Source organism: Chinchilla lanigera, unplaced genomic scaffold, assembly GCF_000276665.1.
Source record: "Chinchilla lanigera isolate Chin_1 unplaced genomic scaffold, ChiLan1.0 scaffold00101, whole genome shotgun sequence".
In the NCBI taxonomy this organism is placed as follows: domain Eukaryota; kingdom Metazoa; phylum Chordata; class Mammalia; order Rodentia; family Chinchillidae; genus Chinchilla; species Chinchilla lanigera.
Genome location: NW_004955502.1, coordinates 2,204,293 through 2,219,792, shown reverse-complemented (window position 1 = coordinate 2,219,792; position 15,500 = coordinate 2,204,293).

Here is a 15,500-nt window from a genome sequence, read left to right as displayed (position 1 = left end):
CATCTGTAAATCAGGGCTCTTAACCTGTCCCTTGCACCTGTAAATTGTGCTTCTCCATCTGAAGGAAGAGAATTGATGGGCAGCAGCCCTCAACTTCAAACACTTGTAGACAGTTTCTACTGTAACCTGCAGATGGTGAAGAGGCACATCCTAGACCACCCACCTTGAAGACCCCTTCAGTTACCCAATTCTAGCTCACAATTGGTCTCACTTTCTCTGCGCACCCATGCTCCACTCTTCATTGAATCCTAAAAATCTCCAATAAATTCTTTTCATGTCTCTTGCTGATGTATCCTGAAATTTCTTTTTCTGTGACAAGAGTCAGCAAATCTGGAAACTTATTGTACAGAAAGGGTGGGGTAGATTCTTTATGCAGCCTTGGAGACCTCACAGGCCCAGCCTTGTGACAGAAATATTCAGTACCATGATCTATATGGTGTTTGATGAGTGTATGCAGAAATAATATGTACACTGAGTTATAAACATAGCAGTGATACATTTTATGTACATAATTTATTCCTTAACACAAACACACACATGCACACACCAAAAACCAAAACAAAGCTAAAAAACCTAAAATACAAAACCCACAAATCTTGTAATACCTGCCAGAGCACCAAAATACTGTAGAATCTGTGTACTAAAAGAATATGCCAGATCAAATTACTTACTTTACAAAACAAAATGAAACAAAATGCTTAAAACTCATTTCAAAGCTTTTGGAATTCTCAGTAAAATTAAGGCAAACCAATTTCTATACTGGAAAAGAAACTATACGTTCTTTGTTTGGTGGGCCAAAGGATATGGGAATGTTCACTTTAAATCAAATACAGATGATGTAGGAGAAAGCACTGTTTCCGTGTTGTAGTTCCCACCTATGATGGCAAGAAGACCACAGAGGCGAAATTTAGTGTCTGCTGAGGACAAGAAGACCAATGAGGCTGAGACCAAGGCAGAGCTGCTGGAGACAGTACTGCTATTACAGGAAGCCTGAAAAGAGAGTGGATGGAAATGTCTAGAAAAGAAAAAAAAAAAAACAACACATTTCAGCATAGCCTTTGTGTGAGAGTCCACATTACTTGTGCCATATTTTAAAATCTCCTTTACATTCTTTAACCACTGAACAGTTACCCTGAGCGTCACTTGGGCACCGTGTTTGTTTATGTTTTTGGTATCCCCGGTGTTACTTGGGCAAGTGTCATTTCAACCACTCGATTTGTGTATTGAATAAGTTTGATAAAATTGTCATTTTTACATTTCCTGCTACAATATCCTATAAAAAGTAATGGAAAAATGTGCAATTTTTGGTTATCCTATACTTAGATACTTGGACTGGTAAGAGTTTCATGAGTAGCCTGTGGATGAACAGGATGGCAGAGGAAAAGGAGACCAAAGGAAGGACAGAGACACTCCCACTGTCTTCCTCACAGCGCGAGGCTAGCGTTTATAGGCTTCATCTGAGCCAGAGGCTTGGTTTTCCATGAAGATTAGCAAGTGTGCTATGGTTTGATTTGGCACTTTGGGTTTCTGATTTGACAGTGGTTTACATTATTAATTGACTCTAGGGCTATTGTCTAATGGCAGAAAAGCCACAGAGCCAGCTAGGTTTTCATTCTGTGTCAGGGCAGAGTTCCTTGCTGAGTATAGTTTGCACAAATAGAAAGTGGTGTTTTCATTATGCACCACATGTCATGCTTCTTAAGCTTTTAGTTACATTAATATTCAGTGGACTTGAGGTGCATTTTTAAGAATATAGTTCTCTCCATTTTCAAAAGGGCAATAAAATGTTGGAAATGGAAGTTACACTGTCTTTAGTTATATAACCTTGCTTTTAATCGGCAAAAAAGAGGGAGCTAAGGAAGGCGTGCTTATCTAAAGTTTAGGGGACAAGATATGAAGAAACAAGGCATATACTGTGTCTTTTGAATTTATTCTAGTTTTAAAAAAACCAAGGACAGTGTCACAAAGAGTGGTAGACTTGCTTTGTTTTCTTGACTTAACTTCTACATTCATTCTTTTTTTTTGGCTTTTTTTTCCTCAGGTACCAGGAACCGAACTCATGACCTTGCGTTTGCCAGGCAGGCGCTTTTGCCACTGAGTTAAATCCCCAGCCCTTACATTCATTCTTTATTGAGTCAGAAGCCCCACTTCCACCATCCTTTGTGGCTTCCAATTGCAGACTATAAAACCAACAATGGATCTTCTCACATGACCAGCCTATTGATTAAAATCATAGAGCTTTATAATATTGATCAGATCACACCTGGATTATACAGTGCTTTGTATTCCAGTTTTTCAAAAGACTATTGGTCTTAGACAGACAGACAGAGAGATAGACTTCATCCTCCTTCCTTTGGGGTCTGATATGAGCTGCTCAAGCAGGGAGCCAGGAATCTTCCTACAGACCTCTGAGGGAACTTGAGAAATCTCGAGGGCTCACCTTCCTATCTGGACCTTGCCCCATCTGTGAGGGCCACGGCTGGTGACCAAAGAGGTCAGCATGGTCAGTCTTCCTGGTGACACACCAGATGCAATGGCAAGCAGAAAACACTGAAATAACATCCAGGATTTTGAGGCCGATTGATTTTACATAGACAAGCACTGATTGAGATCATTCCCAAAATATGAGGCCCTAAAGGCCTAGGGAGGGAGGTTTTTATGGGATTGCCAGGGGGAAATACAGAGGTAGAGTACATCATAGAGACCAGTTGTTTCTAGCAACAGAAGAATCCAGAACTGCAACAGAAACGACTACCTGGGCAACTAAGAAACTGAAGTATATTGGCCGGGGGTGGGGCATTTTCTGGTACAGTAATTTCTTTACTAATCTCTGTTTAAGGAATATTGTGGTAGAGGGGATACAGTATGTGAACATGAATAACATATAATCATTGTTTTTACAGCTTTACATACTATAATTTAATATAATTAATCCCCACCCTGGGAAGGAGGTTTATTCAGTCTGTTTGAAAACACTTCTCAGTGTGTGCTATGCAAATCATCACCTATTTAGCACCACTGATAGTAAATTAAGAGGCACGATGGGTAAATGAAGTTCAGAGGAACACAGGATGACAAAAAGAAGTGTTTCTCAGATGCATGGTAGATACAGACTGTGGTGGCAGTTTGTACTTTGACTGTCAGCCACATTTTCTTACCTGCTCGCATATTCTATTGAAAGCGCTGCTGTGTTCTTTCTTGCTCTGCCTCAGAATGGCACATGTCGTCTTTGTTAGAGTCTGAGCTCCTGGGAGGCAGGGAAAAGGGTCCTGTAATCTTATTTGTGTGATACTCACACCACTGTTTGGTAACATTCAATTGATTGATTTCCTCAAGGTAGCAATGGTTCAAGGGGAGCGTGCAGAACTGTAAGGAAAACAGGAGATTCTGTTAGCATAACTGAACTTTGACTCTGAGATTAGAAATGGAAATGGATACTCAACGCGGACAGGGCAGCAGGATCCATCCACCTGGCTCCTGCTGTGCAAACGACCTCTGGTTAAACCCTCCTCTGCCCTGGGTCCGCATGACAGCAGTCAGGATCAGTGTGGATAAGGTGCATTTTTCAGCAGGACAGCTTTCATTTTGTCCGTGTTGGAAGACAGAGATTGAACTTATTAAGGCATTGGTGGGATTTCTTTTCAGAACTCTGTTGTTTCTTTCCTACTGCAGACTATATCGAGTATCTGTTGTTTCTTTAGTTTTCTCTCCTGGCCTCCAGAGTCACTTCCCCCAAATTACAACTCAGTACTCTTAGCCTCGCTGTTCAGAGAAGGGAAGACTGAAACTCAGGAAGATTAAATGACTTGGCTGAGGTTAAAAAATGGGTCATCTTGATTGTGATATAGAAACCAATTCTTTTGATCATATCTCAGAGGTTTCTCTCCGCTTGACTATGCCGTCTGCTCTAGCTGATGCAATCCTGCCTTTTTTTCTTCATATTTTCCAGGAGGATGGTGCCATCAATCAGTTTTCAGTGGGAAGGGTACCATTTGTTCTTATGAGGAGAGCTGCATTTTACTTCAATGTATCTTAAGTTTTGGGGTTTTTTTTGGCCACTGACTATCTTTTTTATAGAACACATTTATTAGCAATTTTATGGAGGTATTCTACTCAATACTCTCTCAATTTTGTTTTTGATTTACTTGGAGAAATAATTGACATATCTTTCACCATATTTAGTTTTTTTTTGTCTTGTTGAGACAGGGTCTCACTATGCAGTTCAGGCTGTCCTTGAGCTCACTTTGTAGCCCAGGCTGTTCTCGAACTCCCAATGATCCTCCTGCCTCAGCCTCCTGAGTGCTGGGATTACAGGTGTGCACCACCATGCCCGACTCTTATTTACCTTTTATCATGATAATTTTATATGCTTCTTTAAAAATGCCTTTCATATGTATGCTTTGCCCTTCCTCTCCCCATCAATGCCTAACTCACTGCAAATCTCATTGGCTGGTCACTCTGATCCTAGTTTATCCTGAACACCACCAGACTATTCTTAGTAAACACATATTTTGTCATTTTCTCTTCTCAGAAGCCTAGGAGGATGAGTGGTAAAGGATTAGCAGAGACATAAGGTATTTCCAAACTGAATTCTGGCAATGTATGTGGCAGAAGCAGTGAAGATGGTGGTAATAAAAGGCATGAGTTAGTAACAGGGCTGATACTACTGTGTGGAACATGGCCCACCCGGATGAGAGGTATAGAGAAGAGGACCTAGGAAGGAACAGCAACTCCAAAGGAACACAAATTGTCCTAAGGGTTTCCCAGGTAAGCATCTGGCTTGAAAATGTGGATTCTGAGATGGCCAGACCACCCTGCTGAGGCTTTCCCAGAAACCTGTATGTCTCTTGAAGAACATACAATGAAGTCTTGCATCTCTGTGAACACCTTTAATACATGTACTGAGGGACTGAAACCCCCAAGCCACTTAGGGATAAGGTGAATGAGAGGTGTGGGTGTGGGACACGGCATCTTACTTTGTGAAGTAAGTCGCTTCAGGGTGGGCAGGACTAGGAGGTCAGGGATAGGTGGTCCTAGGATAGCAGAAGAGCCAGGCACTGGGGTTAGGAGGAAGGCCAGTGTAGCAGTCTTTCGCCGAAAAGAAGCCTACTTGATCTTGGGAATAGGTGTAATAGCTGAGAACAGCATCTTGCTATAGCTTTTGACTTGAGAGAGAATTTGTGGGCACAAGTTATGGCCAAGGTTATCAGTTAGGAAAATACAAAGTGGCAGGAGCTCTTTCCATGAATGAAGAGTAAGTGGAATAGTCTGTAGGAAGATTCTGGGAAAGGGAAAGATCTTGAAAATGTAGAGGAAGAGGAAGTGTCAGAAATGAGTCTATCTCACAATCCAAAGCAATCTTGTTGGACACTGTTTGCTATTTTTTATCAGATGCAAAGAGAATGATTTTTTTCATGAAACAAATGAAACATGTTTAACCCCTTCCTGCTGACTTGAACCACGTGTGGTACATATGTGACCATCCCATGGCGCAGCTTGAATCTGGTGGTACAAATGGATCTAATCACTTCTATCAATCTTTTTACTAATACAATTAATAGAAAGTCTATAAATGGACTAAATCTAGTTAGTTGCTTGAATCTGAATGATTAGTGCCTAAATAAAAATTAATATTATTTATACCAATTAAAATTACTGCATTCATCAACAAATTTATTTCATCAAATTTAAAGGAATTTCTATTTATGGATTTCTGTGAAACATTTTATACATAAAAGCTGCTGACGTGCACAGTGTGCAAAACATCATAATGCATTTTCCTTTTTTGTTGGCACAGTGACACTAATTTTTCTGATAATTTTTTTTTGTTTGTTTTTTGTTTTTTGTTTTTCTCCGGTACCGGGAACCGAACTCATGACCTTGCGCTTGCCAGGCAAGCGCTTTTTGCCACTGAGCTAAATCCCCAGCCCCATTTTCTGATAATTTTTGATAACATTGTATTGAATGCATTTCTTGCTGATCCTAAATAAGCCTCTAGAAAGTAGATTTTTTTTTTTTTTAGTAACTTGCACCTATGCCATTTCTTCTAATTCAAGATTCTATAAATTCTAATGCTAGGGTCTCTAAGTTCTAACATGGAAATCTTATGTGTATCCCGTTTTTGGTGTATATAATATGCATTTACAACTGCTGCATCCCAAATTAGCATATTATAATGTTTTATACCATTTTAAGGATATGATAACATCTAGTCTACTAGATCAACTAGATGACTAGCTCTTTGCATTACTGTAAATAAAAGACAAGGTCAGATTTTACGTTTCCAAGTTTTCCTTTGATCAATGTACATGTATGACTTTTACAAGTTACTAACATATAAATGGCTCTTTTATCAGTCAATTTAACAAATTTTATACCAGAATGATTTTTTAAGTTTATGATTTTGTCATGTTTTTGCTTTGTCTTTGCTTGTATTGTTATAAATTTTCAATTTGGCTTTATTGTGAGGCAAAAATATGTTTATTTTTGTGAAAGTTCTTGTACTAGGGGTATACTCAAATAATATCTATCTGCATATAATGTATGGTGTTCAAACAATAAACCATTCATTAATTTTAAAACATAATCAGAATGCCCATGAATCACAGGGTTTGCTCTTTTTCCAACACAGGCATATAAATTATAGGTGTAACCATTGGGCAAACATAATTTATATTATTTTATCCCGTTTTTGTGTCATTTTATGTATTAGTGAATAGCAGATGTTCTCACCATGAAATAATGTTTCATCCATCACTGCATTTTCTCCAGGTTTCAGTGCATTCTTGAATAGACCAATTATTTCTTCCATGATTTTTCTAAACTTATTCAAGTTATCCTCAGTTCCGTATATATGGTATTATCAGAAAAATGTTAATAGTTAAAAGTACCAAAAATTGATCATGTTGCATGGCGTTCTTTATATATCCACTGGGACACATTATTTTCAGAACAGCACAGTCTAGTATATTGCTGGTAATGCTACTATCCCCATAATTAATAATATACCTATAAAAATTTCACCTGCTAATTGTAAGATTCCAAATACTCTTGGTGTTTTCTTCTTTTTGCACTAAAACCACATTATATGGTATATCTATTTGTTTCCTCAACTATAATTTTCAGGATATTATCAGATATGAATAATTTATGCAATGCAAAAGGATCACTGCAATTCACATTTCTTATTAGAAGTTCTACATTACACTTATGTGTGCTCATGCTTCTTCCAGTACAATCAGTGGGCTGATCCAGTGCCACACACACTGTTCCCAGTGCCACACACTCATGATCCAGTCTCTCTCCAAAGCCCCCCACCTCATGAGTGCATGAGGCTTTGGGGAGACATGTAGATACAAGCCTTAACAGTGAGGATCCTTTAAAAGAATATGACTGCTTACCAAGCCACACAGCTCAAGATGGTGTAGCTGGCCACATGTGAGGGTATGGGCATTTCTTACTTAAGTTGACACCATCAGTTAACTATCACACTCATACCCACAGAGGTGTACTGGGTAGTCTCAAGTGGTGCCACCACAATCCTGGCTGTTGCCCTGCCCAAAGGGACACAGCTGAAGAAAGTCTGAAGAGAAATTTTTCCCAGTGAGGGCCATATTCTACTTTGCCTTGATCTGGTGGACACCTCTGCAGTGAGGAATTTTTACTCAGCTCCAGCTGTAACCTCTGCCACCTACTTTCTGGCAGGGCCTACAAACGAAAGAAATGTGGAAGAAACGTCCTGGCCATCACCCTGCTCTGTGTGCACAGCCTACAGAGAAAAACCTTTCCTTGTGCTGCATGCCTTTCCCTCTTAGTCACTGTAAGTGCCACAGCCAGGAAGGAATTTTGCCCGGCTGTATTTGTGAACCACTCTCACTTCAATTCTGGAAGGCACCACAGCTGAAAGGACAGGGGAGAGAAAAACTCCCTAGCACTGCCTGTCTACAGCATGCAAAGCTAGCAGGGAGTCTGAGCTGCTCTTCTAAGCAGGCTTGCCTGCAGTGAGAAACCACCACACTTACACAGGTTCTCCACTTTGGTCATCTGTGCCATTTTATTGGACAACACACTGCTCACAACATGCCATAGGGGTGCTATGACTCCTGCATCCACTTCTTCCTGTGGACCACCTGGACCTGCATCAGAGATGAATCAGGGGACAATTGGTTCAGGCTTCTCACTGTTACTGGAGAAGCTCATACCAGAGTAACACAACTAAAATTAATAGTGCTTAAGGAAACCCACGTCACTGGTGGGGCCAGCACATCTGTGGTAGAAATAACCACATAGGATGCACCACAACATTCTGTTGCCTCTACCACTGCTGTCTGAACTGCGAGAGTTTCCTTAAACTCTTACCTCACTATGCTCAAACTCATTAATCATGACCAAAGACACTACAGATACTATGATATCTGGCTGGAAGTAAACTCAGCATTACATAACAAACCATACTCAAGACACATATTTAAGAGAAAGTCACTTACCAAGAAGACCATGCTGTAAGAGTGCGCTGGATATGCAAACCTCCACATAAAGACACAAGAAATATGAAAAAGCAAGGTCATCTGACAGCCTCTAGAGTTCGTACCTCCTTGGTAACAATACTAAACATTTTGAAGTGGATGAAACACTGGATAAATAATTCAAAAGGATTTTTTGAAACCTGAGATCTGAGAGAATACAGGTAACTGGTTAAATGAAATTAGGAAGACAATGAAGAGTATGAATGAAAAATTCAGCGAAGTCATAATGATTTACAAAAGCACCAATCAGCAGTCTCAGAGAGGGTTTATATCTCAGCTGACCAGAGGAGCAGAGCTGAATGCTCAGATGTACAGTAGGGGAGAGGTAGGAAAGTGACCCAGGGGATCTTCACTGGGGAGCTCCAGTGAAGCTAGAAGTGTTTAGAGAAGGTGCACAGGGACCCTTGTCCCTGGCTCTGCTCACACCCCAGATCTGTACATAGCGAGGGAGTCTAAATACCCAAAGAAGAAATCGAGCATAGCAGTGTGGCCAGGTGCTGTGGTGGGTGCCAGCCTCATAACCAGCACCAGGCACACCTGTCTTAACTCTCTTCTCACTGGGAGAGGGAGCCAGGAGCCTTTCCTTCAGACCTGCGGAGCTTGGTGCCCAAACCCTCCTGTTCACTGAAAGCAGTTGACATCCACAGGCCATGGTTCCCATGAGCTTGTGAGCCAGGTACGCTGAGGTACGAGAGAGTTTGGTGCAGGAAGAGAAACAGAGAGGAGCAGTGTGTCCAGAGGACACTCACCCAGCGCATGATAGAAATAGCAAATATAAGCAGCTGCTGGGCATCACAGGGGAAGGGGAACAGTGGGGAGACTGTGCTTGACCACGCTGCCCCCCTCCCCTTGAAAGGTCTGATAAGAGGCAAAAAGCCTCTGGCTAGCCAGAGGAGGATCCCACTAAAACCCAGCACAGCATGCACACAGCGGGAGAGAGGAGCAGACTCCATGGCCCCTCTGGACCCCCAAACCCTTCATTCACTGGCAAGCAAGAGAAAAAACCTAGGAGGCCAACAGTTCAAGCACCAGGAGGACTTGAGTTCAGCCACAAGTCAGTTTCTCCATTTGTGAACACATCAGGAAGAGCACACTGGTCACATTCTGATTGCAGTACAAATAGGACCAAGAGGACCCTTTACATGCCCGTTTTCATATGTCTGTGTTTTTATTCTCCTTTGTGCTTTCTTTTCTCCTTTCATTTGGGTTGTATGTGTGAGATGTCTGTATATGTGAAATGAAGAATAGTTTAGGTAGTGTCTTTCATGGCCATATTGGGGTAACACTTACCAAAAATTGTGCATAGAGGATTTAAGCGCAAGCTTTCTGTCAACATATTAATTGGTTCTGACCACACAGCTTCCTGAATATCCATTATAATTTTTTCTTCTCTCTTTTTCCCACCCACACATATAACCCCTCAAACTCCCTCCCCACCAGCACTCCATTTTAGATACAAAAATAATATCAACAGTCAGATCTCTTTTATTTGCTGTTATCTCTTTTTCATTCTTTCTTTCTTTCTGAACTGTTCTCTCCATTTTCCTCTTCCTTTGACCTTCTCTCACCCTCTCTATCCCAGCCTACTTATCATCAATAGTACATCACAGTCTTTTGGGGTTACTAAAAAATGAATGAAATTGATCAAAAAGCTTTAAAGTACATGACTGATAAATAGTTGATTCTAACCCAAAGGACAGTACGGACTAAAAAAAAAAAAATCTTGTGAGGCTGCGAGGAAAAAGAATGCTTTCACATAATTGGTGAGAATGTAAATTGATACAACCACTATGGAAATCAATATAGGGATTCCTTAAAACACTAAAAACAGAATTCCATTTGACCCACCTTTTCTGGGTATCTTCTCAAAAATATTAAATATATCAGACCATGTTTATAGCCGCATAGCTCATAATGAAATTATGCTAAATAATGAAAGTGGCCTATATGTCCATCACTAGGGTGCATGGATGAAGGAAATGTGATATTTGTACACAATGGAGTACTGATCTTCCATAGAGCAGGATAAACTTGAGTCATTTGTAGGAAAACCACTGAATCTTGAGTCCATAATGATAACTGAAATAAATCATGCACGGAGGGCTAAACATCACACAGTTTCTTCTATATGAGAAACACAAAATGTAATTTTAAGAGAAAACTAGACTACAGATGGCAAGACATAGGAAGAAAGACTCTGGAGATGGTGAAATGGTTTGAGTAAGAAGGGAAAAGAGGAGAGCAAATGAGGAAAAGGGGAGTAAAAATAACCAAATGCGGTCTATATCTATACACATTCCCCGAGATGAATATTACACATCACAAGTATATACTAATGAAGTAATAAAAAAGAAATCTTGAAAATGGAGAGCTCTGCAAATCAGATAAAAATTCAGTTGAAATTCTCAACATCAACCTACATCAAGTAAAGAAAGAATATTGGAACTCGAGGATGGGTCTTTTAAAATATCACATTCAACCAGAAGTTTAAAAGAGTGAGAAAGAATCAAGAAAGAGTACAAGTCTTGGGACATCATTACAAGTTCAGACATATAGCCCACTGGTGTATTCAGAGGGAATACATAAAGGTTAAGGGCAGAGAAAAACCTAGTCGATAAAATATTAGCAGGAAGTATCCATAAAGAATGGACTTCCAGGTAGAGGAGATTTACTTGTCCCAAATAGCCATGACCAGAGAAGATCCTTACTACATATATTTTAATCAAACTCTCAAAAATACAAGACAGAGAAAGACTTTTAACATCTGCAGGAGGAAATTGCTAAATGACTTTAAGGGCAAGCCCATTACACTAGCAATAGATTTCTCAGCAGGAACCAGGTAGCCAGAATGCCATGGAGTGATGTTTCTGTACCTGAAAGAAAATAACTGCCAACCAAAATTATGACACAGGGCAAGGTTTTCCTTCAGAGTAGAAGGAGAAGTAAAGATTTCCTAAGATAAGCAAAAACTAAAGGAATTTATGACTATCAGATTAGCCTTAGAAAAGGTGGCTCCAGGAGTCCTACACCTAGAAATGGAAGCAACTTCCAGCAAAACAGCATGTGACATTATAAATCCATTAGAGAGGCAGATACACAAATGAGAAAGTAAAAAGAATCCAACATCATCAGTGTTGTAAATTGTCCAACCACAAAGTAAGAGAGATAAAAACAAGCAAAGAATATTCAAAACCACCAGAAAAAAAATCAACAAAATTATAGCCCTTGTGTCCATACCTTTCATTAACAACTCTGAATGTAAATGGCCTTAACTCTTCCGTTAAAAGGCACAGACTGGCTGAATGAATTAAAAACTAAGATCCAACAATATGCTACCTATAAGAAATGCCACACCTATAAGGACACACAGGGACTGAAAGTGAAAGGATGTAAAATGATTTTCCAACTGAATTAAATCTCAGTGCAAGCAGAAATAGCCATACATATCCCTGGCAAAATCAATTCTAAGACAAAAACAGTAAGGGGAGACATAGAGAGTCACCCTATAATGATCAAGGGATAAATTCAACATGAAATTATAATGCTATAGTGATTATAAATCTATATGTACATAATGGAGTGCTCAGTTTTATAAAGCAAACATTACTAGACCTAAAGGAAGAGACAGAATCTTAATACATTAATAGCTATGAATTCTAGTACCCCATTGGCACTGATGGATAGATCATCCAGACAGAAATCAGCCAAGTTTAATTTCAGAATTAAACTACACTACAGATCAAATGAATTTAACAGACATTGACAGAACATTTCACCATCAGATGTAGAATACACACTCATTTCATCAGAGCATGCAACTTCCTCAGTCACCATATGCTAAGCTACGAAACAAGTTTTAACAAATACCAAAAGCTACACTGATATCCTGTATCTTTTCTGATCACTGAGAATGCAACAAGAAATCCCTGGCAAGAAAACTTGAGAAACTATGCAAATAGATGGAGAATGAATAACAAACTTTTGAACAAACTGTGAGTCACTGAAGAAGTCAGAGGGGGAATTTCAAAATTCCTTGCATTAAACTAAAACAGAAGCAACATATCAAAACCTGTAGGATGGCAGCAAAAATAGTATTAATTAAAGCACTGAGTGCATAAAAGAATGATTTAAAACAAATAACCTGTTGATATATCACTGATTCTTAGAAAAGCATGCACAAACCATATTTGACTAATAACTTTACCTCATTGAATTCTATTCTCAATTCAGCAAAGTGGTAAGATTGTATCATTCCTATAATTAAAACTACACGGGTTCCAATTTCAATGAGAAAAAAACAAAAGTCCTTATAAAAGTGTGAGACACTACTTGAAGTTGCCCTTCATTACCTTTCTGAGATCATAGCCTACAGCTTTCAAATTCATCTACTCATTTCAGCCACATTGACTTCTGTGCCTTTCTTCCACATAGATGTGCTCGAACTGCAGGAGACTCTGCCATTATTATTATGTCTTACTTGGCAAGCAGAAATTTCCAGATGTAATTAAATGATAAATTCTGAGATAGGGAAATTATTCTGGGCTATCAGGTGGGCTAAATGTAATTATGGGATTCATTATTGGAGGAAGGTGGAAAGTTTACAGTGAGAGAATATGTGGAAACAGACGTAGAGATTGCTGTCCCCATGACCCAAAGAATACACACAGCTGCTAGAAGCTGGAAAAATTAACAGGTCCTCCCCTTGAGTCTCCAGAAACAAAACAGTCTTGTCTACACCTTGATTGTAGACCAGAAAGAACCATTTAGCCTTTGGAATTCCAAACTGTAAGATAATAAATTTATACTATTGCTCCAAGTATTTTACTTTCTTTTTGGTTTTGATTTTGAACTTTATCCCCAGCTCCTCTTTTCTCTCTTTGCTCCCTGATTACCATGACCTGAACAGCTTTTCCGCACCAGTCCCTTCCACCATCTGGTTTCTGCCTTAGAGTAGGCTGACCATAGACTAAACCCACTGAAGTTATAAGCCTAAACAAGTCTCTCCCTTTACATTGTGAGTGTTGCGTATTTGGTGTCAGAGATGGGAAAGTGAGTAACATAGCAGATATGTAAGGAACCACACACAATGAACTACCTTTGACCCATATCACACGTTTTGCTGTAGGCCCACTGAAATCGACAAAGCAATGAATCCAGATAAGGGAGAATGCTGTTGAAAAGGTTCTTACTTGACATTGTTTCTGTAAGACAATGAATGTGTAATGACTGTTCCACAAGTTCCCTGGCTTCATTTTCTTTCTTCTCTTGTGGTTAGGTTTCACCACTAGACTGCAAGTCTCAGTGATATGTTCTTTCTGGGAGGAGACATTTAAGGGTTGATATACTTTTTCCATATCTCTGTTTCCCGCTTTTATGATGATAAGCACACTGTTCCAAAAGCAGGTCTGCCTGAACCACATAAACCCTTACCATCAGGAGAACTCACTAAGATTCCAGGACTTTCTTGTGCAGCTCATACTCATAATGAGAAATGCAAATTCTGGAGGCAGTTGGATTACAGTGTTTAGCTTCTGCAAACTGGAAGTGAAAACTGTCCTTTACAAAGCTCTATTACCTCTTAAACATATGCATCTATTTCTTAGAACCAGAATATATGCTGCTTGAGAAATAACCTTAATTGCATAGCTCAGGTTAAATCCTATCCTTGTTTTGATGATGTGAAATATTTGTGCTGTTTTTCTCTTACTGTACTTAAGTATAGCTAAGCAATTAATTCAGCTGGGAAATTGCCAGAAGTCTTTTATATTGTATTCTTTTTCTGAAGAATTTTAACTACATAGAGGAACATGCAGTTTTACTACCTTTGAATTTTGTGGGATATTCATTAGTGGACTGGTCCTCTGAGGAGTTTGTAGCAAAATGCGATGTTGGGAGGTAAAGCTTGGATTGACAGTGTGGGTCACTGGAGGGCAAGTCTGGATGGGACATCTCTCCCTTGATTTCTCTGTGACTTCTACCACTATGCCATGAGCAGTTCTCTGCCGTGCCATCCTGCCTTGGAGCCAGCCGAGTATGACTGAAACCTCTACAAATTGTGAGCCAAAATACACCTTTCCTCCTTTAAACGGTGGGTGCCAGGGACTGTGTTTCAGCTACAAGAAAGTAACTAAGACAACAGTTTTGGCAATAATGCTCAGCCAAAGACTCATAATATTCCAGGATGGGGATGGTGAATGTGCTAGCTAGAATTCTCTAGGAAACAGAATCATTGGGAACACACACACACACACACACACACACACACACTCAGTGAGAGAGGGAGGTTTTATTCCTGTTACTCACAGTACTCTGTTGAGCCTCTATGAACATTGAATCCAGGAATAATAAATGATTACTCTTAAGGGAAATGCAAGGTAGCTTTCTTCAAACCTTTTGTCCCAACATTTTTGTCAGCCAATCAATATATGTCTGTGTTTTGTGCATGTTTCCATTTAAAGGTGCTGTATTTAATATATATTGTTGATCCACTAACACTGAAGTCATGGTCAATGGCACTATAAGTCAGGCATGAGTGATACTAATCTAATATTATATTTCTTCTAAGGCACATCACAGGCTTATTATGCTTAAGAACATCAGACAGCACTGATCAACTACAAACTCGCCAGCTCCATGTACCAACAATTTATAAAAGTGGTAGTAAATATCATGAAAAGAACGTTTATCTACAGAATAAGAGCCAGAACAAGATGTCCGAGTATCATTTTGAACAATCTCAGCTGAGGGTGTGAGTGTCACATGACACATTTTTGCCAGTCTGCACATGTTTGGAAATGACCCTGAAGGTCTTGCCAATACTGACTTGAGATCTACAGGTAGGTTTTAGTAAGTAGGCAAATTCACAAATACGGAATCTGTGAATAACTAGAACTACTGTACACACACACACACACACACACACACACGCATATAGGCAAATTCCAAGAAATTTACTTCAGTGTTTGTGGAAATAGG